This window comes from Bufo bufo, chromosome 10 (assembly GCF_905171765.1).
Source record: "Bufo bufo chromosome 10, aBufBuf1.1, whole genome shotgun sequence".
Classification (NCBI taxonomy): Eukaryota; Metazoa; Chordata; class Amphibia; order Anura; family Bufonidae; genus Bufo; species Bufo bufo.
The window spans coordinates 47,863,623-47,889,270 of record NC_053398.1 but is presented as its reverse complement, the minus strand read 5'-3'; the positions used below and the strand labels follow the sequence as shown (position 1 = coordinate 47,889,270).

The window sequence follows — 25,648 nt, the reverse complement described above, 5'->3', positions numbered from 1 at the left end:
GATGGAAATGCCCTTTAAGGGCTCATGCACACGACCGTATGTATTTTGAGGTCCGCAAAACGCGGATCTGCAACAAAAAAAACGACGACATTACATGACGTCCTTGTTGAAACCTTTTTTTTTGTGGAACCAATGTAACAATGCCTGTTCTTATCCGCAAAACAGACAAGAATAGGGCATGTGTAGTGTTGAGCAAACTTGTGGTTTCAAGTTTGGCGTACAAGGTTCGGGTTATCTAACAATTCCGTTAAGGATTCCGCCACCACGGACCATAGGTCAGTGGTAGCGGAATCCATAACGGAATTCTTAGATAACCCAAACCCTGTACGCCGAACTTGAAACCACAAGTTCGCTCAACACTACACATGCTCTATTTTTTGGGAGGAACGGACATATGGAACGCACACGGAGTCATTTCCGTTTTTTTTGCGTACCCATTGAAGTGAATGGTTCTGTATATGGACCTGTAAAAAAAAATAGGTTTGTGTGCATGAGCCCTTAGCCCACATGACTGTATATATTTTGCGGTCCACAAAACCTGGATCCGCAATTTTTTTTTAATGATGTCATGATGTACGGTCACTGAATGCACACGGACTAAGGCCTCATGCACACGACAGTATTTTTTCACGGTCCGCAAAACGGGTTTCCGCTGTTCCGTTTCAGTTTTTTTTTTCCGTGTGTCTTCCTTGATTTTTGGAGGATCACCAGACATGAAAAGTGAAAAAAAAAAATCTAAGTCAGGTTTGCCTTGAAAATGATAGGAAAAAAAACAGACAAGGATCACGGACGCGGATGACAGTCTTGTGTGCCTCCGTGTTTTTTCACGGACCCATTGACTTGGATGGGTCCGCGAACCGTTGTTTGTGAAAAAAAATTGGACAGGTCATATTTTTTTCACGGACTGGAAACACTGATCACGGACGCGGATGACAAACGGTGCATTTTTCGAGTTTTCAACTGACCCATTGAAAGTCAATGGGTCCACAGAAAATCACGGAAAACGGAACAACGGACACAACAACGGTCGTGTGCATGAGGCCTAATTTCCATTTTTTTTTAAAGCCCCATTGAAATGACTGGTTCCGTATACGGACCTGTAAAAAAATGGAACGGAAGAAAAATACGTTCGTGTGCATGAGTGTTAGGCCTCCTGCACACGACCGGGTTTTTTTTTCCCGCTGATGGGCCGTTTTTTGCGTTCCGTATACGAAACAATTCATTTCAATGGTTCAGCAAATTATTTTTTTTTAAAGTACTCTGTATGCATTCCGTTTCCGGATTTCTGTTTTTCCTTTCCGTTGAAAGATAGAACATGTCCCATTATTGCCCGCAAATCATGTTCCGTCAAAAAAAAAAAAACACGGAACACATACGGAATGTACTCCATATGTCTTCCGTATCCCTTCCGTTTTTTGTGGAACCGTCTATTGAAAATGTTATGCCCGTTTTTGTATATGCCTTACGGAAAAACGGAAACAAAAAAACAGAACAATGGATCAGTGAAAAACGGACCGCAAAATACTGAAAAAGCCATATGGTTGTGTGCAGGAGCCCTTAGGGCTTGGTCACAGGGCCGTGTGCTGCAGCGCAAAAAGATAGAACTTGCTCTATCTTTTTGCGATCCGCATATGGCTTCCCCGCATATGGCGGACCGCAAAAAGATAGAGCAAGTTCTATCTTTTTGCGGTGCGGAGGCATGGGACGGAACCCCACGAAAACACTCCGTGGTGCTTCTGTAGGGTTCCGTTCTGCGCCGCATCTCCGGATTTGCGGACCCATTCAAGTGAATGGGTCCGCATACCTGATGCGGAATGCACGCGGCCGGTGCCCCTTGTATTGCGGACCTGCCGTATTGCAATGGAGGGGGCAATGGCCGTGCGAACAAGCCCTTAGGCCCCTTTCACACGGGCGAGTATTCCGCGCGGTTGCGATGCGCGAGTTGAACGCATTGCACCCGCACTGAATACCGACCCATTCATTTCTATGGGGCTCTGCACACGAGCGGTGATTTTCACGCATCACTTGTGCGTTGCGTGAAAGTCGCAGCGTGCTCTATATTCTATATTAAAGCAGCAGGACCCATTTAACTTGTTCTTACTTGATGTGAAGGAACCCTGCTCCATGTCTCCATCTCTGCTCACAACCTGATGACTGCCCCCTACAGCCTGTCCAACACCCTGCAGTTGTCTCCAGGATGCAGCAGCCTCACGTTCACCAGGCGGGGTCTTCCTGGACTTCTCCGGCCCCTCACCCAATACCAGTTCTCATGCACCTGATGATTGCCTCCCCCCGATGGGCGTCTCCCCAGCAGCAGCAGCAGCTCCCTGGGCGTGGGCTGCACACATTGTTCCAGAGCAGAGAGCAGTCAATGCAGCAGCTGCATAGACAGCAACGCCCAGCTTCCCCATTCATCTGCACACTGCAGCCCCTTCCTATGGGATCTCACAGGGTGGGATAAGACCCTGCACACTGCTCTGGACATAGGACTTTTGCATTGCTGAAACTTTTCAAGGCTTGCCCCCCCCCCCCCATCACTGCCAGGAGCTGGATGCTTCTCTGTTGTGGTGGGTTCCCTGCTGGAAACCTCTGGTGAGTGCCTGACATCTGGGGCTGCTGTGGGGGCCAGGAGGTGCTGATGAATGACATGTGTGTATTTGATAACAATATGTGATATTGGGGGGTGGGGGGTAGTTGTAGTGCACCTCCAAACAGCAGATCTGCATGAATGAGCTCATCCAGTCCTAGTGTGACCTTACTAGCTGCCTCTGATAATGAAAGTGCATGGGCGTTGTGGGGCTTTCAAAGAGATCCCATGTGTTAGCCCCCCCCCTGTACAATCTATATTTACTGCACATTACATCTCCCCGAATTATTCATTTTCATTTATTTTGCAACATTTCTTAAGGCGATAAACTATGTACATTACTCATTAAATATCACTGAAAATATTGGCAGGTGCAAAAAAATTAAGTAAAATAAATAATGCGGGGGAAAGGGGGGGGGGGGGGGGGGGGGGGTCGGTCCATGATTTTTACTTGATCCGCTACTGCTATGGAATGTGCTCAGACAGTAATGTGCATACGGTGCCTTACCTATAGATGCTCGGCTGTCTCGTCCGCTGACGTCACTGGTTTTATATATGAATGCACCTTATTTCCTGGCCCTCTGAAAGCCAAGGGTTCTGTTGATGGGGTTCCAAAGTGGATTCTGGATTATGAGAACGCCAGTGATTGTAAATATCAATGTCCTAAAAAAAATATATACAGATTAATATAACCTAAGTAAAATGCTAAAAACACTTCACCTAGATTAAAAAATAATAATATCTCGCCTTATCCTCTCCTGTCAAGGTTTTCTGGAGAAGCTGAGTGACGATCAGTATTGCCACCCTTACAACTCCCACGTGGATTGTCTCCTAGGCTCATGAAATGCAAAATTGCCTAGGTATGTGGGTGGGAGTGGGGGGACGTATCACAGTGTCATTAAATGGATTTACCATTCAGGAAGCGGAGTGACAGCCGCTGTTGGAGCTGTAATAATGTCATGCTGGTTGTGACTATCCATGATATTATCCCTGCACCATGTGGACTGTAAGTGGATGGATTTATTCCATACACCATTAATAGCCGCTGTCTGATGTCTCTCTCTTCTGACCCCCAATACACATAGACGTTGCTTCTGCTTCGAGAGGCCTTTACCAGTGGCTTATCTCCTAGAACAAGTACTTTTTGTAAAGGTCCACATACCTGAGCCACAAAAAAAAAAAAAACAGCATTGGCAATTACATTTTTATTTTAAGCCACACCTGTAATCCCACCAAATCCCCATTTTGCTGACCACACAGTAAGGCCTTTTCACATGATCGTGTCCGTTTTGCGATCCGCCAAAACATGGATGCCAGCTGTGTGTGTTCCGCATTTTGCGGAATGGAACCTCCGGCCCTCGTTAGAGCAGTCCTATGATATGATGCAGAACAGCCACGTCGATGAGGACAGGACACGGAGTGCTGTCCGCATCTTTTGCGGCCCCGTTGAAGTGAACGGGTCCGCCTCTGACCCGCAAAAAATGCGGCTCGGATGTGGACCTGAACCACACATGTGCATGAGGCCTAAAGGCTGTGTTCACAAGAGACTGAAAATCCGGCAGAAAAACCGTATGTATTACGTGTGTTTTTAGGACTGAAAAGCCATCAGATTTTACCCTCTACATTGCAAAGGGTGAAATCTGCAAAAAGAATCCGCTGTATAAATGGACATCCCGTGGATTTCAAATCTACATTGTTTTCCACTGCGGTTTTTTAAAGGGAACCTGTCAGTGACAAAACCCACCCCAAACCGCCAGCAGTACCTTCAAGTAGCCGGCAGTCAGTTTCTAATGATGATTTTCTTACTGCATTCTGATGAGGCAGAAGTATGAAAAACACTTTTTTATCCTCCGTCCGCGCTATTTTCCAGTCATGCTTGAAGTCAAGGGGGCAGCGGCCTCTTTGCTTCAAGTCAAGGTAACCGTGAGCCCTTCCCGGCCCCTTCGCTGTGACTGACCGCGCTTATGCCCGACAGCTGGCTGGCTTTGCCGAACAGCCGGCTGTCAATCACAGGAGAAGGAGGCGCAGTTACCTTGACTTGAAGCAAAGAGGCCGCTGCCCCCTTGACTTCAAGCCTGACTGGAAAATAGCGCGGACGGAGGATAAAAGAACGTTTTTCATACTTCTGCCTCATCAGAATGCAGTAAGAAAATCATCATTAGAAACTGACTGCCGGCTACTTGAAGCTAATGCTGGCGGTGTGGGATGGGTTTTGTCACTGACGGGTTCCCTTTAACACCGTGCGTGGATAAGAATTCAGAAATTCTCATTCATTTTGCTGGTGCTGTACAACGCCATGGATTTGTTGCATCCACATCCACGCCAGGAAACCTAGCAGCTATTCAGTCATGTGTGACCCTGGCCTGTCAGTCATCAGCAGGTAGACAGGACTTCATGAATACCCAGGACTCTTCTCAGGTGGCCATGACTCTTTTCCAGGCCCAGTCTGCGATGTTGGTTCTCGGCCACCACTTTTAACTGATAAATGACAGTCCGCTGAAATCAACTCGCCTGTCTCTACTTTCCTTTATTCTGCCGTTAGTATGGACAGCATAAAGTTGATGACAGGTTCCCTTTAAGTGGTCCAGCACATTCAAAGATGCCCCCTTTAGTGGCTCCCCTCACAGTTATGCTCCCTTAGATAGCCCAACAAATGACATTTTATATCTCTGCATTTTTCTACCTTCTGTGAGTAGCATCGGTACAGGAGGGAGGTGTTATCAGTGATTGACCGCCATCTCTCCATGTACACAATGCTATCAGTCACTGATAATACCTCCTCCCTATACCGATAGCACTTCACAGGGCTACAGATGTAAATGTAAAAATTATAAGTTTTACTTAACCTTTTCCTACAAAAATATATATCAATCTGCTCAGCCTATCCTGCTCTGTAGCATGGTGCTTTCAGATTGCATTGCATTTTTTGGTGACAGGTCCTCCTTTAAGTGCCTTCAGTTTAAATACCTACTCCACATTCTGCCAACGAGCGGAGCACTCGCATTGACGTTACTATGTTGTGCCTGCTTGCACTGACAGCACAGGAGTGGTAAAGGTTCCATGCTTCACCATTGTATTCAACTGTAGCGGTGTCCTCAGAACGCAGATACAGTTGAATGCGGGACATGCAGCGGTCCGGACCGTGGTCCACCAGTTGAGCACCGCTGTTCTAGGCAAATATAAAGAAAGAGCATTGAAATTCAGCAGGCCCGATCTGAGTTGGGAGCTTCCCATACACATTAGATAGTCAGCCAGTCCCACCAGGTTTGGTTGACGTGTGTGTGGGGCCTCTATGAAACTGCCTTCCATTAGTTCATCCCTTCTTATGCTGTATGTTCTTCAGTTGCTTATCTTATGATGTTGTGTAGAAGAAACCTTTTACAAACCACATTGTCCGCTTTTCAGCAGGATCCCGTCATCATGAAAATGCGGTTCAGTCTGCAGGCAGCATGTTATAGAGCAGGAGGAGCTGAGCAGATTGAAAGAGCAGAGCATTACAAGATGTGCAGAATCAGAGTTCCATAGTCATGCGGGTGGTCTGATCAGTGACTGACAGCCTCCCTTGTATAATTGTATACACAGATATCCAGCAAGCACTGATAGAACTGCTCTTGTTTTGCTCAATCATTTTCCATAAATTATATATATCAGTCTGCTCAGCTCCTCCTGCTCTATAACATGCTGACAGCCCTTGTTTAAGATGCCCAGCTTCTATGTATATGAGCTATATGTATCATATTTTTGACATTTCTAGACACACTTAGGCCTCTTTCACACGGCGTTGCGGGAAAATGTGCGGGTGCGTTGCGGGAACACCCGCGATTTTTCCGCACGAGTGCAAAACATTGTAATGCGTTTTGCACTCGCATGAGAAAAATCGCGCGTGTTTGGTACCCAAACCCGAACTTCTTCACAGAAATTCGGGCTTGGGATCGGTGTTCTGTAGATTGAATTATTTTCCCTTAGAACATGGTTATAAGGGAAAATAATAGTATTCTGAATACAGAATGCATAGTAAACTAGCGCTGGAGGGGTTAAAAAAAAAATACAATTTTTAACTCACCTTAATCCACTTGCTGGCGCTGCCAGCATCTCATCTGTCTCCTTCTGTGCTGAGCATTCATTCCAGGACCTTTGATGACGTCACTCCGGTCATCACATGATCCATCACCATGGTAAAAGATCATGTGACGTACCATGTGATGACCGGAGTGACGTCATCAAAGGTCCTGTAACTGTACTTAATGCTCACCACAGGTCCTATTCAACAAAGGAGACAGAAGCAGATGCCGGGCTCCGCAATCAAGTGGATTAAGGGGAGTTAAATTATTATTTATTTATTTTTTAACCCCTCCAGCGATGTTTTACTATGCATTCTGTATTCAGAATGCTATTATTTTCCCTTATAACCATGTTATAAGGGAAAATAATAATGATCGGGTCTCCATCCCGATAGTCTCGTAGAAACAGTGCGTGAAAATCGCCCCGCATCCGCACTTGCTTGTGGATGCTTGCGATTTTCACGCATCCCCATTCACTTCTATGGGGCCTGCGTTGCGTGAAAAACGCACAAAGGAGCATGCTGCGATTTTCACGCAACGCAAAAGTGATGCGTGAAAATCACCGCTCGTGTGCACAGCCCCATAGAAATGAATGGGTCGGTATTCAGTGCGGGTGCAATGTAAAACATCGCTGGAGGGGTTAAAAAAATAAAATAATTTAACTCACCTTAATCCACTTGTTCGCGTAGCCCGGCATCTCCTTCTGGCTTCATCTGATCTCTGTGCAGCAACAGGACCTTTGGTGACGTCATTCTGGTCATCACATGATCCATCACCATGGTAAAAGATCATGTGACATACCATGTGATGACCGGAGTGACGTCATCAAAGGTCCTGTTTAGGGGTGCACCGAAATGAAAATTCTGGTCCGAAACCGAAAATTCAGGATGCCCTTGACCGAAAACCGAAACCGCCTTTTTGCCCAAATACTTTTAAAATAACTTTTTTTTTTAATGATTGGCGCCGTTATGGAGAGGGGGATCTGTGGGTGGCGCCGTTATGGAGAGGGGGATCTGTGGGTGGCGCCGTTATGGAGAGGGGGATCTGTGGGTGGCGCCGTTATGGAGAGGGGGATCTGTGGGTGGCGCCGTTATGGAGAGGGGGATCTGTGGGTGGCGCCGTTATGGAGAGGGGGATCTGTGGGTGGCGCCGTTATGGAGAGGGGGATCTGTGGGTGGCGCCGTTATGGAGGGGGGGGGGATATGTGCACTGTTATGGGCATAACAGTGCACAGATCCCTTTCCCCATTACAGTGCACAGATCCCCCTCCCCATAGCAGTGCCATAGACCGATCCCCCTACCCATAACAGCCCCGGCCCTGCTGCTCACAGCATCACTCACTGCATCTTTATTTTACCTTACAATCGTGACGCTCCAGTAACAACTCTGCAGGCAGAACGGAGGGCGGCGTAACGTCACTTACTCACAGACGCACCTGCTCCGCCCACTTTATGAATGAAGGAGGCGGAGCAGGCGCGTCACGTGAGTAAGTGACGTTACGCCGCCCTCCGCTCTGCCTGCAGAGTTCTTACTGGAGCGTCACGATTGTAAGGTAAAATAAAGATGCAGTAAACCGCCCGCCCACAGATGTTGGGTGACAAATCCCACACCCCATATTTTCGGCCGATATGTAACAATATCGGCCGAAATGGATTAGGTACATTTTCGGCCGATATTTTCGGCTGCCGGAATTTCGGTGCACCCCTAGTCCTGTTGCTGCACAGAGATCAGATGAAGACAGAAGCAGATGCCGGCATCGCGATCAAGTGGATTAAGGGGAGTTAAATTATTATTATTATTTTTTTAACCCCTCCAGCGATGTTTTACTATGCATTCTGTATTCAGAATTCTATTATTTTCCCTTATAACCGGATGCGGACCCATTTGCGGATGTGTGAATGGAGCCTTATATTGATAGCAGCTACTGAATGGTGCATTTGAAATCTGCTTTTTTGCCAACCTGTATGTCCTATTGGCAGAATCAAAAGTACTTCTGCCACTACCTGAACTTTGTTACTTTGCAAACAAATGACCAGTAAATAGGAGGGCTGAGTCCTCTTCTTTTATACTTTGTCTTTTTTTACATGCGTTGCATAGAGGCTTCCTTCTAGCTGGATTCTCTGCAAGGAAAATCTGTACCATCCAAGAGATATGTCTATTGCTGGGAATTTTTTTTTTTTTTTTTTTTTAACAATTGTCCAGCTTTCGCATTTTTCTGAAAGGCAAGTCTGCCCTAAGGCCAGTATCAGAGGACTGTTGGCTCCATTTTGAAGTTCATATTTCTGTAAGGCCTTATGCACGTGGCTGTATTGCGGCCTGCAAACAGCAGGTCCACAATATGTGGGCACCGGCAGTGTGCTCCCCGCATCACGGATGCTACCCGGAGCTGCAATGTGTTTCTGTCCGTGCCTCCACCCCGTAAAAAAAAAATAGTACATGTTCTATTTTTTGCAATGCGGACGGATTACAGACCCATTCAAGTTGAATGGGTCTCCATCCGTCCCGCCCGCCACACAGACATTGCCTGTGCATTGGGGACTGCAAATCACGGTCCCCAATGCACAGAACGGCCGTGTGCATGAGGCCCAAGACTAGAGTCTTTTAGTCTAGGGTCTTGACGGTTATAACAAGAGCGAATCGAACACAACGAAGTGGAATTTGATCCGAATTTCAGGATAAATTCAATTCGCCGCAAAACCAAACTTCCTCATGCTTCGTGGTAGTGAATTAATTTAACCTGAAATAGCGTAAAAAAATAATCATACTTGCCTTCTCCATTTGCTCGCAATGGGCGCCGCCATCTTGACTGAAGATCTCAGCTGAAATCCCGTGCGTGGTGATGTATGATGTGATGCTGGCTGGTGTCATCCCGCGTAAGATCTTCAAGCAAGATGGCGGCGGCCGGCCCATCGTGATCAAATAGAGGCGGTTAGTATGATTTAAAAAAAAAATATTCTGTTAATTTTACACTATTATTACTCAGATGCCACGATCATGTATGAATGTGGCATCTGAGGGATACAATGATTGGGAGCTGCGCTATTGCAGCAAATTTTTGTAAAATTCAGCAAAGCAGCCAAATTGAATTTTCCAAAACGTCGCTATCTCTAGTTATAACCATGTTAAAGTGAGACTGCATTACAACTATCCAAATCCAGCCTAAATGTGCAATACCATATAACTACATAAGTATTCAGGAGATGAGGAAAGCAGTGTGTGCCGTCATGTATAGATTGTCTATTACCCAGCTTTTTCAGACGCATATAAAGAAAATAAATACTTAGAGGTTATCATTAGTATAAAAGTCTCAGAAAACCCTTTTATTGTAAGGCTACTTTCACCCTTGCGGCAGAGGATTCCGGCAGGCAGTTCCGTCGCCAGAACTGCCTGCCGTATCCGGCAATCCGGACGCAAACGGATGCATTTGTGAGACTGATGCGCATCCGTCTCACAAATGCATTGCAATACCGGATCCGTCTTTCTGGTTCCAGTATTTCTTTTTTCTCTTCACGTTTTTAAAGGTCTGCAAATGCGCAGACCAGAAGAATGGATCCATCAATGCGGCAATTTTAATGCCGGATCTGGCACGAATACATTTCAATGGAAATTCCGGCAAGTGTTCAGGATTTTTGGCCGGAGAGAGAAATGCAGCATTTTGCGGTATTTTCTCCACCCAAAAAACACAAGAGGAACTGAACTAATGCGGTCAGTGGGGAGTGGGGGAAACCCCTCCACCGTACAATGTAAAGGGATAGTGGTAGCAACTAGGCCAGGACGCCGGGATCAGGTCACCTCCTATTGCGTCCCTAATCTCCTCCCTAACTCCTAACCGTATGAGTGGACTCTGATGGTTGGACGGCTCATACCAGGATACCTATGGCCCCGAGTCGCCCTGATAATCCCTCACATAGGAGCAGGGGAAAGACGACCTGTTCTTCCCAGACATGGATAAACAGGAGTCTCAAATGGCCTAGCAGCATGGGAAAAGGGAAGCCCATACACAGCTAGAGGATCGGCAGGTAAGAACAACAAGACAACACACTTACCTGCCGAAGCCGCCACAACTGGAACCCGTGCATCAGTACAGGAGCCCGAACACACAGCAGGTCACAGTACAAACAACCACACAGGAATCCAGCATGCCAACTCTGCCAGCGCCCCCTATGCTCACACAGTGCATGGCAGCCACAAGCAGCGCTGCATACAGGCTTCAACATACAGGGCAAACGTCCAACATACATGTAGGGACAAACACCAACAACAGCCCAGACATGTAACAACCATGAACAGAAACCCATACCAAACATACAAGTGAGGTTGGATACAAGGGAGAAACTGGGAAGACCTTGATGATCACAAGGGTGGCCCTCACTGGACAGATGGTAAAGCCATGAACCACCAGCATACACCAAGCCTGGAGGAACACTGAGCTGCTGGCATCCAGCAGAAGCTAAATAGCCCAAAGCAACCACACCCAATCGGGGTTAACCCTCACAGCACCAGACAGGGGAAGGCTACAACTTAAAGGGGAAGTGCACACACCAGCCACCACGTTGCCACCGGCAACAGCATGCGTGGCAACCATGTCACGGCGCACACAGCCAAAGCCGAGACACTGCCACCACATGCCATAACAGCAACACGTTGCCACCGGCAATTGCAAGCATGGCACCAGTGCCAAGGCGCACACAGCAAAGGCCGTGACAGATGCATCCTGAATGCTCTCCATTCAGAATGCATTAGGATAAAACTGATCAGTTTTTTTCCGGTATTAAGCCCCTGTGATGGAACTCAATACCGGAAAAGAAAAAGCTAGTGTGAAAGTTATCATTGATTTATGTTTAGTTGTGATTAATTGATCTTTGGTTGGAAAGAAAGGGTTTTCTGTATTTTACATTGTGAAGCACGATATCGGGGTAAGGCTCCTTATGCTCACCAGAGGAAATAATTTTTACGGTCCACTCATCTATAGAGCACATTTGCAGGTGGCCTCTGGCAATGGCTTCTCTCCCTTAAAGGGGTTGTTCCATGAAAAATCTACATTTTCCAAACCAGCACCTTGATCTGAATACTTTTCTAATTGCATGTAATAAAAAATTAGGTATAGCCACTAAGCTATTCAATAAAATGTATCTGTATAGCGCCACCTGCTGTCTGTTCTTTTCCTTATTTCTCCATTCACCTCACTGAGGGGGTGGGTTGCCCATAGTGTTGATCGCTAATATTCTAATCATGAATTTTTATCGTGAATATTGGCACTTCGAGAATTCGCGAATATCTAGAATATAGCGCTATATCTTCGTAATCGGGAATATTCTAGATTTTTTTTCAGCAGTACCCATGATCCCTCACTGTTTCTTGCTTGTGGGCAAATGCGAAGGCTGCAATATCTTTGACTTTAGGAGTAGTGTTGATCGCAAATTTTTATCGCAAATTTTCTGATTTGCCTATTTTCACAATCAAGAAAATAATGACTGGAGATTACGAATTCTCGAATTTGCAAATATATGACGAATATTCGCAAAATATCGCAAATTAGAATATTGCCCCTGCTGCTCATCACTGCCCAAGCTCAGTTTAAATGTTATAATTAGGGCTGCAATGATTAATCGAAGTTATCGATAATATTCGATAACGGGATTCGTTGTCGACGAATCCCGTTATCGAATAATCGGCCAATTCGTTGCTATGCGGGCGGTCAGGCGTTATGCCTGCGGGTCCCTGAACTTTAAATCAGCGTATCTTTATTACCTTACAATGAAGCTCCAGTAACAGGCAGAGCGGGCGGCGGCGTACCGTCACTTACTCACGTGATGCGCCTGCTCCGCCTGCTTCATTCATAAAGTGGACGGAGCAGGCGCGTCCCGTGAGTTAGTGACGTTACGCCGCCGCTCGCTCTGCCTGTTACCGGAGCTTCATTGTAAGGTAATAAAGATGGGCTGATTTAGAGTTCATGTAAAAGTTACTGCCAGTTAAGTTAGTCTACTGCTGTGAGTGGCGGGTTGGGGCTGTTATGGGGAGGGGGATCTGTGGATGACCCTGTTATGGGGGAAATCTGTGGATGACACATATAGCATAAGATGCTATATAGTGTCATCCATAGATGCCCCTCCCCATAACAGTGCCATCCACAGATCCCCCTCCCCATAACAGTGCACAGATCCCCCTCCCATAACAGTGCCATTCACAGATCCCCCTCCCCATAACAGCGCCATCCACAGATCCCCCTCCCCATAACAGTGCCATCCATAGATCCCCCTCCCCATAACAGTGCCATCCACAGATCCCCCTCCCCATAACAGCGCCATCCACAGATCCCCCTCCCCATAACAGTGCCATCCATAGATCCCCCTCCCCATAACAGTGCCATCCACAGATCCCCCTCCCCATAACAGTGCCATCCACAGATCCTCCTCCCCATACCAGTGCCATCCACAGATCCTCCTCCCCATAACAGTGCCATCCACAGATCCCCCTCCCCATAACAGTGTCGATCCACAGATCCCCCTCCCCATAACAGTGCCATCCACAGATCCCCCTCCCCATAACAGTGTCGATCCACAGATCCCCCCCATAACAGTGTCTATCCACAGATCCCCCCCATAACAGTGTCGATCCACAGATCCCCCCCATAACAGTGTCGATCCACAGATCCCCCCCCATAACAGTGTCGATCCACAGATCCCCCCCATAACAGTGTCGATCCACAGATCCCCCCCATAACAGTGTCGATCCACAGATCCCCCCATAACAGTGTCGATCCACAGATCCCCCCATAACAGTGTCGATCCACAGATCCCCCCCATAACAGTGTCGATCCACAGATCCCCCCCATAACAGTGTCGATCCACAGATCCCCCCCATAACAGTGTCGATCCACAGATCCCCCCCATAACAGTGTCCATCCACAGATCCCCCCCATAACAGTGTCCATCCACAGATCTCCCATAACAGTGCCATCCACAGTTTGTTTTAATATGGCCTATGAACATAATTATTCAAGTAAGATCATATAAACCCCTTTTTTTTGTCATTTTGGTGTTTTTTCCCGATTAATCGATGAAATTATCGACAACTAATCGATTATTTAAATAATCATTAGCTGCAGCCCTAGTTATAATAATAATCTTTATTTATATAGCGCCAACATATTCCACAGCGCTTTACAGTTCAGGGGTTTATGTACAAACAGTCATAACTAGCATAGCAACAGACAAGTCAATAATTAGAACAAGAGGAATGAGGGCCCTGCTCGCAAGAGCTTACAATCTATGAGTAGATAGGGGTCTTCTGTTAGAAGCTATGGCAGTTACAGGGAAAGAGCCCCAGCAGAAAGGACACAGCCCTGAGCTGCCAGCCTGAAATAGACCTAGCAGAACAACTGGTGAAATGAATGGGGAGATCTCTGGATCCATGTGAGGTACAGGGCTGGTTCTAGATTTGTTAGATAAAGATTGTCATGTACTAGATGATGTCTGGTTTTCATGTTTTACATCATGGCAAAAGAAAACACCATTAAAAACAAAGGGTATGGCATATTGATATTCAGCATTACCGATCCTTTCTTTCCCTGGGATCTGCCAATCTAACATGGTTGCCACGCATGCTGCCAAGTATTTCATACATTTTAGGCTACTTTCACACTTGTGTTTTGGGCGGATCCGTCATGGATCTGCAAAAACGGATCTGTTACAATAATACAACCGCATGCATCCGTCATGAACGGATCCATTTGTATTATCTGTAACATAGCCAAGACGGATCCATCATGAACTCCATTGAAAGTCAATGGGAGACAGATCCGTTTTCTATTGTGTCACAGAAAACGCATTCGTCCCCACTGACTTACATTGTGTGCCAGGACAGATCAGGCTCAGTTTCGTCAAGCGGAGAGGTGTTCGCCTCCAGAGCGGAATGGAGACTGATCGGAGGCAAACTAATGCATTCTGAGCGTATCCTTTTCCATTCAGAATGCATTAGGGCAAAACTGATCCGTTCAGGGCTCTCACAAGCGGTCCAAAACGGATCTCACAAACGGAAAGCCAAAATGCGAGTGTGAAAGTAGCCTTAGATGGTTGGTCGGTCCTACTGAAATTGTCAGGTACGGCTGATCCAAGCCTGATGGGCTCATTCAGACGACTGTATATATTTTGCGGTCCGCAAAGTGCAGATCCGGAAAAACACTGATACCGGCCGTATCCGCAATTGCTGACAAAAATAGGACATGCTCATTTTTTTGGGGCCCATGGAACGGAAGTATGGATCCGAACAGCACACAGTGTATCTTTGGTGGCCCTGTTGAAATGAATGGGTCCACACCCGTTCCGCAAAATTGCAGAATAGATGCGGACACAAATATACAGTCCTGATAAAAAGTTTAAGACCACTTGAAAAATTGCAAAAAATCATATTTTACATTGTTTGATCTTAACAAGGTTCCAAGTAGAGCTTCAACATGCAACAAGAAGAAATGAGAGTGAGACAAAACATTTTTTGAGCATTCAATTAATTGAAAACAACGAATAAACTGAAACAGGCTGTTTTTCAGCTGATCAAAAGTTTAGGACCACACCTCCAAAAAAATACTAATGCCCCCAAAACAGAAAGCGAACTTCCAAACATGAACTCAGTAATGAGTAGCTTCGCTGTTATTGTTTATCACTTCCAAAATTCGTTTCGGCATGCTTGATGCAAGCGTTTCCATGAGGTGAGTGGGAACATTTCTCCAAGTGGTGAAGTCGGCCGCACGAAGGCCATCTACTGTCTGGAACTGTTGTCCATTTTTGTAAACTTCCCTTGCCATCCATCCCCAAAGGTTCTCAATTGGATTTAGATCAGGGGAACACGCAGGATGGGCCAAAAGAGTGATGTTATTCTCCTGGAAGAAGTCCCTTGTCCTGCGGGCATTGTGTACTGTAGCGTTGTCCTGTTGAAAAACCCAGTCGTTACCACACAGACGAGGGCCCTCAGTCATGAGGAATGCTCTCTGCAACATCTGGACATAGCCAGCGGCAGTTTGACGCCCCTGCACTTCCTGAAGCTCCATTGTTCCACTGAAGGAAAAAGCACCCCAGACCATTATGGCCCCCGCTCCACTGTGGCATGTAGAAAACATCTCAGGTGGGATCTGCTTGTCATGCCAGTAACGTTGGAAACCATCAGGACCATCAAGGTAAAAAAAATTCTCATCAGAGAATAAAACTTTCTTCCACCTTTTGAATGTCCCATGTTTGTTGCTCTCTTGCAAAGTCCAAACGAGCAGTTCTGTGGCGTTCAAGGAGACGAGGTCTTTGAAGACGTTTTTTGTTTTTGAAGCCCTTCAGTCTCAGATGCCGTCTGATGGTTATGGGGCTGCAGTCAGCACCAGTAAGGGCCTTAATTTGGGTCGAGGATCGTTCAGTGTCTTGACGGACAGCCAATTGGATCCTCCTGCTCAGTGCTGATGAAATTTTTTTGGGTCTTCCACTTGACTTTTTTGTTCCATAACCCTCAGGATCATTTAAGAAATTCCAAATGACTGTCTTACTGCGTCCCACCTCAGCAGCGATGGCGCGCTGTGAGAGACCCTGCTTATGCAGTTCAACAACCCGACCACGTTCAAAAAGGGAGAGTTTTTTTGCCTTTGCCATCACAACGTGTGACTACCTGACAGAAAATGACAATGAATCCACATCTTTTCACAGATTTGGCCTTTTAAAGGCATGTGGTCCTAAACTTTTGATCAGCTGAAAAACAGCCTGTTTCAGTTTAATTGTTATTTTCAATTAATTGAATGCTCAAAAAAAATTTGTCTCACTCTCTCATTTCTTCTTGTTGCATGTTGAAGCTCTACTTGGAACCTTTGTTAAGATCCAACAATGTAAAATATGATTTTTTGCCATTTTTCAAGTGGTCTTAAACTTTTGATCAGGACTGTATCAGAGCCTGGGTCCTTCAATACTCGGAGGATCCTTCAGTGGGCCTGTTTTACCCTGTTAAAATCATAATATCCAAAGAAAGGTATATTCTGTTTGCTACTAATCAGTTGTTTCATCCTATATTCAATGTTCTCTTGATTGGGACACCGAATAATGACTTGCAACTTTTATTTGAAGCACAGAAGCAGTGAGGAAATCCTATAGAGGATGTGAAGAGAAGCAACATCTGCCTGGATACCTGATTGGGTTAGCGCTCTATCACATGAGCGTGTCCCTTGTGGGAATCGTGCTCCGTATGAGAAAGGGATCCTGCGTTCTGGACCTATAGAAGCTCAGGGCATTATCATGATTGATAAGGCTGTGTGCCTTTGCATGACCTTTCTTGCATGACATCTTTATATCAGTGTTATACAATACATTCCAGAACTCTAAGTTCCCTTTCACACGGGTGAGTTTTCCGCGTGGGTGCAATGCGTGACGTGAACGCATTGCACCCGCACTGAATCCTGACCCATTCATTTCAATGGGGCTGTGTACATGAGCAATGTTTTTAACGCAATGCCGACCCCATAGAAGTGAATGGGGCTGCGTGAAAAACGCATTGGATCCGGATGCACTGTGTTGCGTTTTTCACGCAAGTAACTTAGCAACACTCAAGGGATATCAGACAGGAAATAGGAGTTTCTCTGCGCCTGGCTTGAGGCAGCACATGAGCCAGAAGTGTGCTGCACCATTTTACAGCCCTTGAGGAGCCCAAAAAATCAAAAATGCCAAAGACCCCATGGGCAATGAACGTGGAGAGGCTCATTGTCCTCGTGCAGGACAGGCCCTGCCTCTGGGATCTTCGTTCTGGGGAGTACCAGGACCACTATAAGAAAGATGCGGCCTGGATGGAGGTAACCAAGGATCTATTTGCCACCATCCGGTGAGAAAACCCAAGGCCAAAGTCGGAAGAATTTGAGTAAGTAGACAATGTATACATGTTTGATCCTTGATGTCCTCCCTAGTATATAGGCCATGTCATACATTATCCTCCCTAGTATATAGGCCATGTCATATGTTATCCTTCCTAGTATATAGGCCATGTCATACGTTATCCTTCCTAGTATATAGGCCATGTCATACATTATCCTCTGTAATTGTATATTTGCCTACATTTTCCTTTCTTGTCTTTTTATTACACGTTGAAGAGGTCAAGAATCGTTGGCGAAGCTGCCGGGACCAATTCAGAAAATAAATCAAGGACCATGGGCAGAGTGGTTCCGGGCCACCCAAGAAAAGGCCCTATATATTCAAGGAGCAGCTCATGTTCCTCCGTGATGTCATGGAGCTGCGCCCGTAAGTACATTCTACACACTGACCACTACATGTTAAGCAATACACACTGTATGTAGACTAGTTAGATACTGTGATTGGTAACAATTGTTAAATGTGAAATGTCATAGTTGCTGATAGCAACCATTCCTATTCCTCCTTTCTTTAGCAAAAGTAGGTGAACAACATGACAAGTGGAATAGGAATTGTTGGTATGGCCACCTATGACACTTATAATTTGCCCAATGTAGCTAAATGACCACATATGTCATATGTAGTTTAGGTCATGTAGTACTATGTGACAAATATATTTTGCTCATGATAGGAATATGTGAAATTAATATTTTGAATCCTAAATAGTGTTCATATAGTTATGTAGTATGTTTTTATAGAACGGAGGATAACCTAGAGGAGGAAGGGGAAGAGTCAGCTCCACAGCTATCAAGCGCCTGCGAAGAAGATGCTACCTCTGGGGCCGGGCAGATGGAGAGTGTGGCAGGAGCCAGCACGGAAGAAGCCAGGCCTCTACCTGCATCGGAGTTGATTTCCCCCCTCCCCTTTGGCTAGACTCATCCGGCCCAGATGACGGCCAGTGCCTCCTGCCGAGACTCATGTGAACACGCAGGTTCTTGATTATTTATCTCGAGCTCGGCAGGAGGATCATCACGATCTATTTGGCTGGAGTCTGTCCCATTATACACTGCGTGCAGAATTATTAGGCAAATGAGTATTTTGACCACATCATCCTCTTTATTCATGTTGTCTTACTCCAAGCTGTATAGGCTCGAAAGCCTACTACCAATTAAGCATATTAGGTGATGTGCATCTCTGTAATGAGAAGGGGTGTGGTCTAATGACATCAACACCCTATATTAGGTGTGCATAATTATTAGGCAACTTCCTTTCCTTTGGCAAAATGGGTCAAAAGAAGGACTTGACAGGCTCAGAAAAGTCAAAAATAGTGAGATATCTTGCAGAGGGATGCAGCACTCTTAAAATTGCAAAGCTTCTGAAACGTGATCATCGAACAATCAAGCGTTTCATTCAAAATAGTGAACAGGGTCGCAAGAAGCGTGTGGAAAAACCAAGGCGCAAAATAACTGCCCATGAACTGAGAAAAGTCAAGCGTGCAGCTGCCAAGATGCCACTTGCCACCAGTTTGGCCATATTTCAGAGCTGCAACATCACTGGAGTGCCCAAAAGACATGGCCAAGGTAAGAAAGGCTGAAAGACGACCACCACTGAACAAGACACAGAAGCTGAAACGTCAAGACTGGGCCAAGAAATATCTCAAGACTGATTTTTCTAAGGTTTTATGGACTGATGAAATGAGAGTGAGTCTTGATGGGCCAGATGGATGGGCCCGTGGCTGGATTGGTAAAGGGCAGAGAGCTCCAGTCCGACTCAGACGCCAGCAAGGTGGAGTACTGGTTTGGGCTAGTATCATCAAAGATGAGCTTGTGGGGCCTTTTCGGGTTGAGGATGGAGTCAAGCTCAACTCCCAGTCCTACTGCCAGTTTCTGGAAGACACCTTCTTCAAGCAGTGGTACAGGAAGAAGTCTGCATCCTTCAAGAAAAACATGATTTTCATGCAGGACAATGCTCCATCACACGCGTCCAAGTACTCCACAGCGTGGCTGGCAAGAAAGGGTATAAAAGAAGAAAATCTAATGACATGGCCTCCTTGTTCACCTGATCTGAACCCCATTGAGAACCTGTGGTCCATCATCAAATGTGAGATTTACAAGGAGGGAAAACAGTACACCTCTCTGAACAGTGTCTGGGAGGCTGTGGTTGCTGCTGCACGCAATGTTGATAGTGAACAGATCAAAACACTGACAGAATCCATGGATGGCAGGCTTTTGAGTGTCCTTGCAAAGAAAGGTGGCTATATTGGTCACTGATTTGTTTTTGTTTTGTTTTTGAATGTCAGAAATGTATATTTGTGAATGTTGAGATGTTATATTGGTTTCACTGGTAAAAATAAATAATTGAAATGGGTATATATTTGTTTTTTGTTAAGTTGCCTAATAATTATGCACAGTAATAGTCACCTGCACACACAGATATCCCCCTAAAATAGCTAAAACTAAAAACAAACTAAAAACTACTTCCAAAAATATTCAGCTTTGATATTAATGAGTTTTTTGGGTTCATTGAGAACATGGTTGTTGTTCAATAATAAAATTAATCCTCAAAAATACAACTTGCCTAATAATTCTGCACTCCCTGTATGCGCCAGCTGCCTCCAGAATGATTATTGAGAATCAGACGAGCTCTCGAAATCGTTCTGGAGGCAGCCACTGCCCCCCTTCCCCATGACCCTAGAGAAATGTTTTACGCCCTTGAAAACTGGAGCCTCCATTGGCACATGTTTGGCCCCCACCCAATGCCACTTTCACAGGGCTCACAGGGTCTCCCACAATTCCCTCCTCAAAGGGATTTTTATGGGCCACTTATGCGCCCATATGGGCCACAGTATCAGGGGCAATCTATGCATGGCCAGCATGTCCCCTGCTCCTCCCAAGCTGGGCCATCCCAGTACTCCGAGCCCCCCTCCCAACAGTCCCAAATACCCTACCCTGGGCCTCAGTATCAGGGCTCCCCCTCGCCATCTGGGCGTTATGTTAATTTATAAAAATAAAAAAAATGTTTTAAAATATTTTTACATTTTTTGTTTTTGTTTTAGTGATTTTATTTTATGTTCTTCCCTGAAAAACATTCAAGTCAATTTGACTATTTCATATGCGAATAAACAGTTTTATTTTCCATTTTTTATTGTTAGTTCCCTTTATTATATTCAGTGCATCATGATCTTTGTCGCACCAACACATACACGACATTAATAATTGTACACTTTTAGTAAACATTAATATGACCCAAATACAATTAATATTTTCACTTTGACTCTCTATCACTTACACACCTTAATAATGTCAGTGTGCTTTTCACCAATATGCAAAAAATTACAAACTGCTTTTTAAATAAATACCTTTATAATACATATATACATTACATGTTAAAAAAAAGATGATGTCCTTTAAGCCTCATGCACACTACCGTTTTTTTTTTAAGGTCCGCAAAAACGGGGTCCGTAGGTCCGTGACCGTTTTTTCGTCCGTGGGTCTTCCTTGATTTTTGGAGGATCCACGGACATGAAAAAAAAGTCGTTTTGGTGTCCGCCTGGCCGTGCGGAGCCAAACGGATCCGTCCTGAATTACAATACAAGTCAATGGGGACGGATCCGTTTGACGTTGACACAATATGGTGCAATTGCAAACGGATCCGTCCCCCATTGACTTTCAATGTAAAGTCAGGAGTCCCTATTATACCATCGGATCGGAGTTTTCTCCAATCCGATGGTATATTTTAACTTGAAGCGTCCCTATCACCATGGGAACGCCTCTGTGTTAGAATATACCATCGGATTTGAGTTAGATCGTGAAAACTCATATCCGACAGTATATTCTAACACAGAGGCGTTCCCATAGTGATGGGGACGCTTCAAGTCAGAATATACTTTGAACTGTGTACATGACTGCCCCCTGCTGCCTGGCAGCACCCGATCTCTTACAGGGGGCTGTGATCAGCACAATTAACCTGTAAGAGATCGGGTGCGAGCATCTGCAGTACTTCCATAGGACCCAATATCTACAATTATAAACCTGTAGTTTGTGTCAGCCAAGGCCAACAAAACTACAGAGAAAAACTGCTTATAATTATAGTATTGGGACCCTGAGTTTGGTGGCTTCTTAACCCCTTCCCGTCAAGGGCACCTATACAATTTGGGAATTGCGCCCTCTCCAGGAAGCCCTGGGCTATATCAAGCCACTGCCGCCTGGTTGGATGTGGCAGCACTGAAGCCTTCAGTCTCAACCAAATGGTGGCACATGTAGCCTGTACCACGCCAGCAATTGTGGAGGTCCCCATTCTAAAATCAAAATGTAACGACGAAAAAGAATTTCCTGTCGTAAGATATCTGAAATGAAGCAAAAAAATACAAATATTAATAAACTTAGCACAAGTTTAAAAATCTAGTACATTACTTTACATTATTTAATGGCAATATGTCTGGCAAGTTGAAAGGAAAATAGGCCATACTCCAAAATTGGAACTCAATACTTTATATTCATAGATACCGTACATTAAAGAAAGGAAGAGCATTTAGATAAGGCTACTTTGACTCTAGCGGCACGGACCTTCGGCAGGCTGTTCCGTCGGGTGAACAGCCTGTCTGATCTGTCTTGCCGCTAGTGACCGTGTGCCTCCGGACTGCCGCTCTGTCCCTATTGACTATAATGGGGACGGGGGCGGAGTTCCGGCGAGGCACAGCGAGAGGCTGCCGGAATAAATGTCGGACATGTCGTAGTTTTATTCTGGCAGCCTCTCGCCGGAACACCGCCCCCGCCCCCATTAAAGTCAGTGGGGACGGACAGGCAGTCCGGAGGCACATGGTCACTAGCGGCAAGGATGGATCCGACGGAACAGCCTGCCTGAGGTCCGTGCCGCTAGTGTGAAAGTAGACTAAATCAACTTCCAGACCATTACGATATACACACAGGTGACGTATCCTCATCATTACAGTCAGGATTTGAATAATTAACCCCCGCGGAACTGGAATCTGGTGTGACTAATCAATTACTTGTTAGTACACCAAGTGACTTTATACAAAGTGGCTGGCCCAAAAGAACACACAATTAATGAATAAAAAAGAACTACGGTATATACAATACATGTTTACTACTATTAAGTACTTCGACATAAAACAGGTAAAGTTATGAATACGCAGGCCATAGACAAAACAGCTATGTGTTGGCAAACAGTGGGTCATTCATGTATGAGTCTGATAATACAGCCTTACCTTAAAGGGGTTTTCTCATCTCAGACGATGGGGGCATATCGCTAGGATATGCCCCCAATGTCTTATAGGTGCTGGGACCCGCACCTATATCGTGAACGGAGCCCCGAAAGTGAAGGAGAGCGCACTGCGCATGCGCAGCCGCTCTCTATTCATTTCTTCATTTCTATGGGCCGCTGAAAATAGCCGAGCGCTGGCTCTGCTATTGCCGTCTGCCCCATAGAAATGAATGGGAGCATGGGCCGCGCATGCTTGGCATGCTCCCATTCACTTCTATGGGAGAGGCGGGGATTAGCTCTTGGTGGTGGACGGACCCCGGGAAATCTGGGGTCCTGCAGCCACAGCGCTCCCCGCTTCATTCTCGATATAGGTGCGGGTCCCAGCTGTGGGACCCGCACCTATCAGACAATGGGGGCATATCCTAGCGATATGCCCCCATTGCCCTTTAAAGTAATAATGAGACGTTCTTCAGGTGACACACTCCGCTGCATGTTGGTGTCCTGGAAAGTCAAGGCAGGCCTCCACTCCCCCAACAGCCGATCAAAGGTAGCCACCGACATGCGGCAATAATTAAAGAACTTCTGAGGGTGCGCACGGAGGTCAGAGTACAAACCAGCAAAATGACCTTTGCTGGCCCGCTGCGAAATAATAGGATGCATTGACATACACTTCCTCCGCGGTTCCTCCTTAATCATTTCTGGCTGCTCTCCAAAACAGCGGAAGACCAGCCAGTGCAAAAAACATGGTCAGTGGATGATAAGGGGAAAGTGGACATCCTGCAAAGGAAAATCCAATAACAAACACACAAACCAACCACATGACAAAAACTCCCCGAATAAATGGAGCTGTCCAAACAACCAAGGCATGCTGGGGTATATATATGTGTTTGCAGTAATAGGTGAATGTATAGGATGGATCAGTTTTTTTTTCATGCGCGTGAAAAACGCATGCAATCTGCATGTCGCCCGCGCGGGAAAAACGCCATAACGTGACACAATCGCATAGAAAAATTTTCACGCACCCCCATTCACTTCTATGGGGCCTGCGTTGCGTGGAAAACGCACAATATAGAGCATGCTGCGATTTTCACGCAACGCACAAGTGATGCGTGAAAATCACCGCTCATGTGCACAGCCCCATAGAAATGAATGGGTCCGGATTCAGTGCGGGTGCAATGCGCTCACCTCACGCATTGCACCCGCGCGTAAATCTCGCCCGTGTGAACCCAGCCTTACTGTAGACTTTTGTTTTCTAGCTGGTCGATTGCTGATATCATCTCCTCATGCTGGAAAGGAATACAGATTGTCTATCAAAAGAGTAATCTGCAACCATTCAACTATTTCTGTGTTGCATACGTTACTAGGTTGAACAGCTGTAGACAGTTTTCCCTTTTTGAATGAATTATATTGACTCACTGTCACATTTGCAAGACCAACGAACACTAATCTATATACAGTAGGTGGTATCACGATGTGACCTCTCCAAGTCTCCTGGTTTATGCGGTGCATTCGTTGTAAGGCTGGAGCTCTGTAATGTTTTTCTTGTAACCATCACAAAATCTCATTGCTGTTGTGTATTGCTATATTTGTTTCCTGTTGCTTATATAGCACCAACATATTTTACATCTCTGTATACAGACTGCCATTCCTCTCCACGATGGGGGCTCGCTATCTAAATTCCATATCTCAAACCCAAAGCGGAGATGGACAGCATTGGCCCCCTTTACAGTATGTTGGCCTCCAAGGCTCCACCACCCAATCGGTAAAGAGGAAAATGCTCATTGTCACTCCCGACCCTGTTAGCTCTCTGCAATCCATAAGTAAACCATGGGACGGTACTTAATAATTACTGCCTCCAGTTTTACAGGGTTAGGGTAGCCTGTATGGTGCATGGACCCTCTAGATGATTTTGTAGTATCCAGATATTTTAGTTATGTTCATAGATGTTAGCAGATGTTATGAAATTTAGGATACTGTTTGCAACCCTTTCATACTCTCTGCCCTGACATGACGGAAACAAGGTGGTCATGTTAAACAAGTGGAACCATGGGAGCAGTTAAAGGGCATCTGTCAGCAGTTTTGTCCCTATGACACTGGCTGACCTGTTACATGTGCACTTGGCAGCTGAAGACATCTGTGTTGGTCCCATGTTCATATGTGCCCGCATTGCAGAGAAATATGATGTTTTAACATATGCAAATGAGCCTCTAGGCGCAACGGGGGCGTTGTCATTACACCTAGAGGCTGTGCTCTCTCTGCAACGGCCGCATCCTGTCCACTTTGATTGACAAGACCAGGCATCATCAGCCACACAAAAAAATGAAAAAAAATCTGGCCCAAAGTAAAAATATAACATAATTAATTTAATCCATGATGACACAGAATACAAATATGGCCTCATGCACACGAGCGTATGTATTTTGCGTTCCGCAAAAAAAGGATCTGCAAAAAATACGGATGACGTCCGTGTGCATTCTGTATTTTGCAGAATGGAAAAGCTGGCCGCTAATAGAACAGTGCTATCCTTGTCCGTTATTGCGACAATAATAGGACATGTTCTATTTTTTTGCGGGAACGTTAATACGGACATACGGAAACGGAATGCACACGGAGTAACTTCAGTTTTTTTTGCGGACCCATTGAAATGAGTAGTTCAGCATACGGTCCGCAAAAAAAAAAGAACGGACACGGAAAGAAAATACGTTCGTGTGCATGAGCCCTAATATAGAGTGCACCTTGGCGGTGCAACCAACACTTAGTGTCTCGAGGAATATGTATAAAAAGTGTCTATATTCAATAGCATTGAGTATTGAGAAGTGAAAAAGGTACATTTATGCAGGGCTGGTTCTAGACAAAAGGTGGCCCTGGGCAAAAAAAGTGGGGCTTGAATCTTGTACTAATGTGCTAAAAAC

The 25,648-nt window shown here is 45.6% G+C and overlaps 1 protein-coding gene across 2 annotated transcripts in view; it reads left to right on the top strand.

The window, feature by feature from the left end:
• Window positions 1-2,373: 2,373 nt before the first annotated feature.
• The window catches only part of HRAS (HRas proto-oncogene, GTPase), a 96,608-nt gene continuing 73,333 nt past the window's right edge, over window positions 2,374-25,648 (top strand). For both annotated transcript variants that reach the window (XM_040410517.1, XM_040410516.1), the window contains exon 1: window positions 2,374-2,592. The gene's annotated coding sequence lies outside the window, so the exon portion shown is untranslated. The remainder of the gene's footprint in view (window positions 2,593-25,648) is intronic.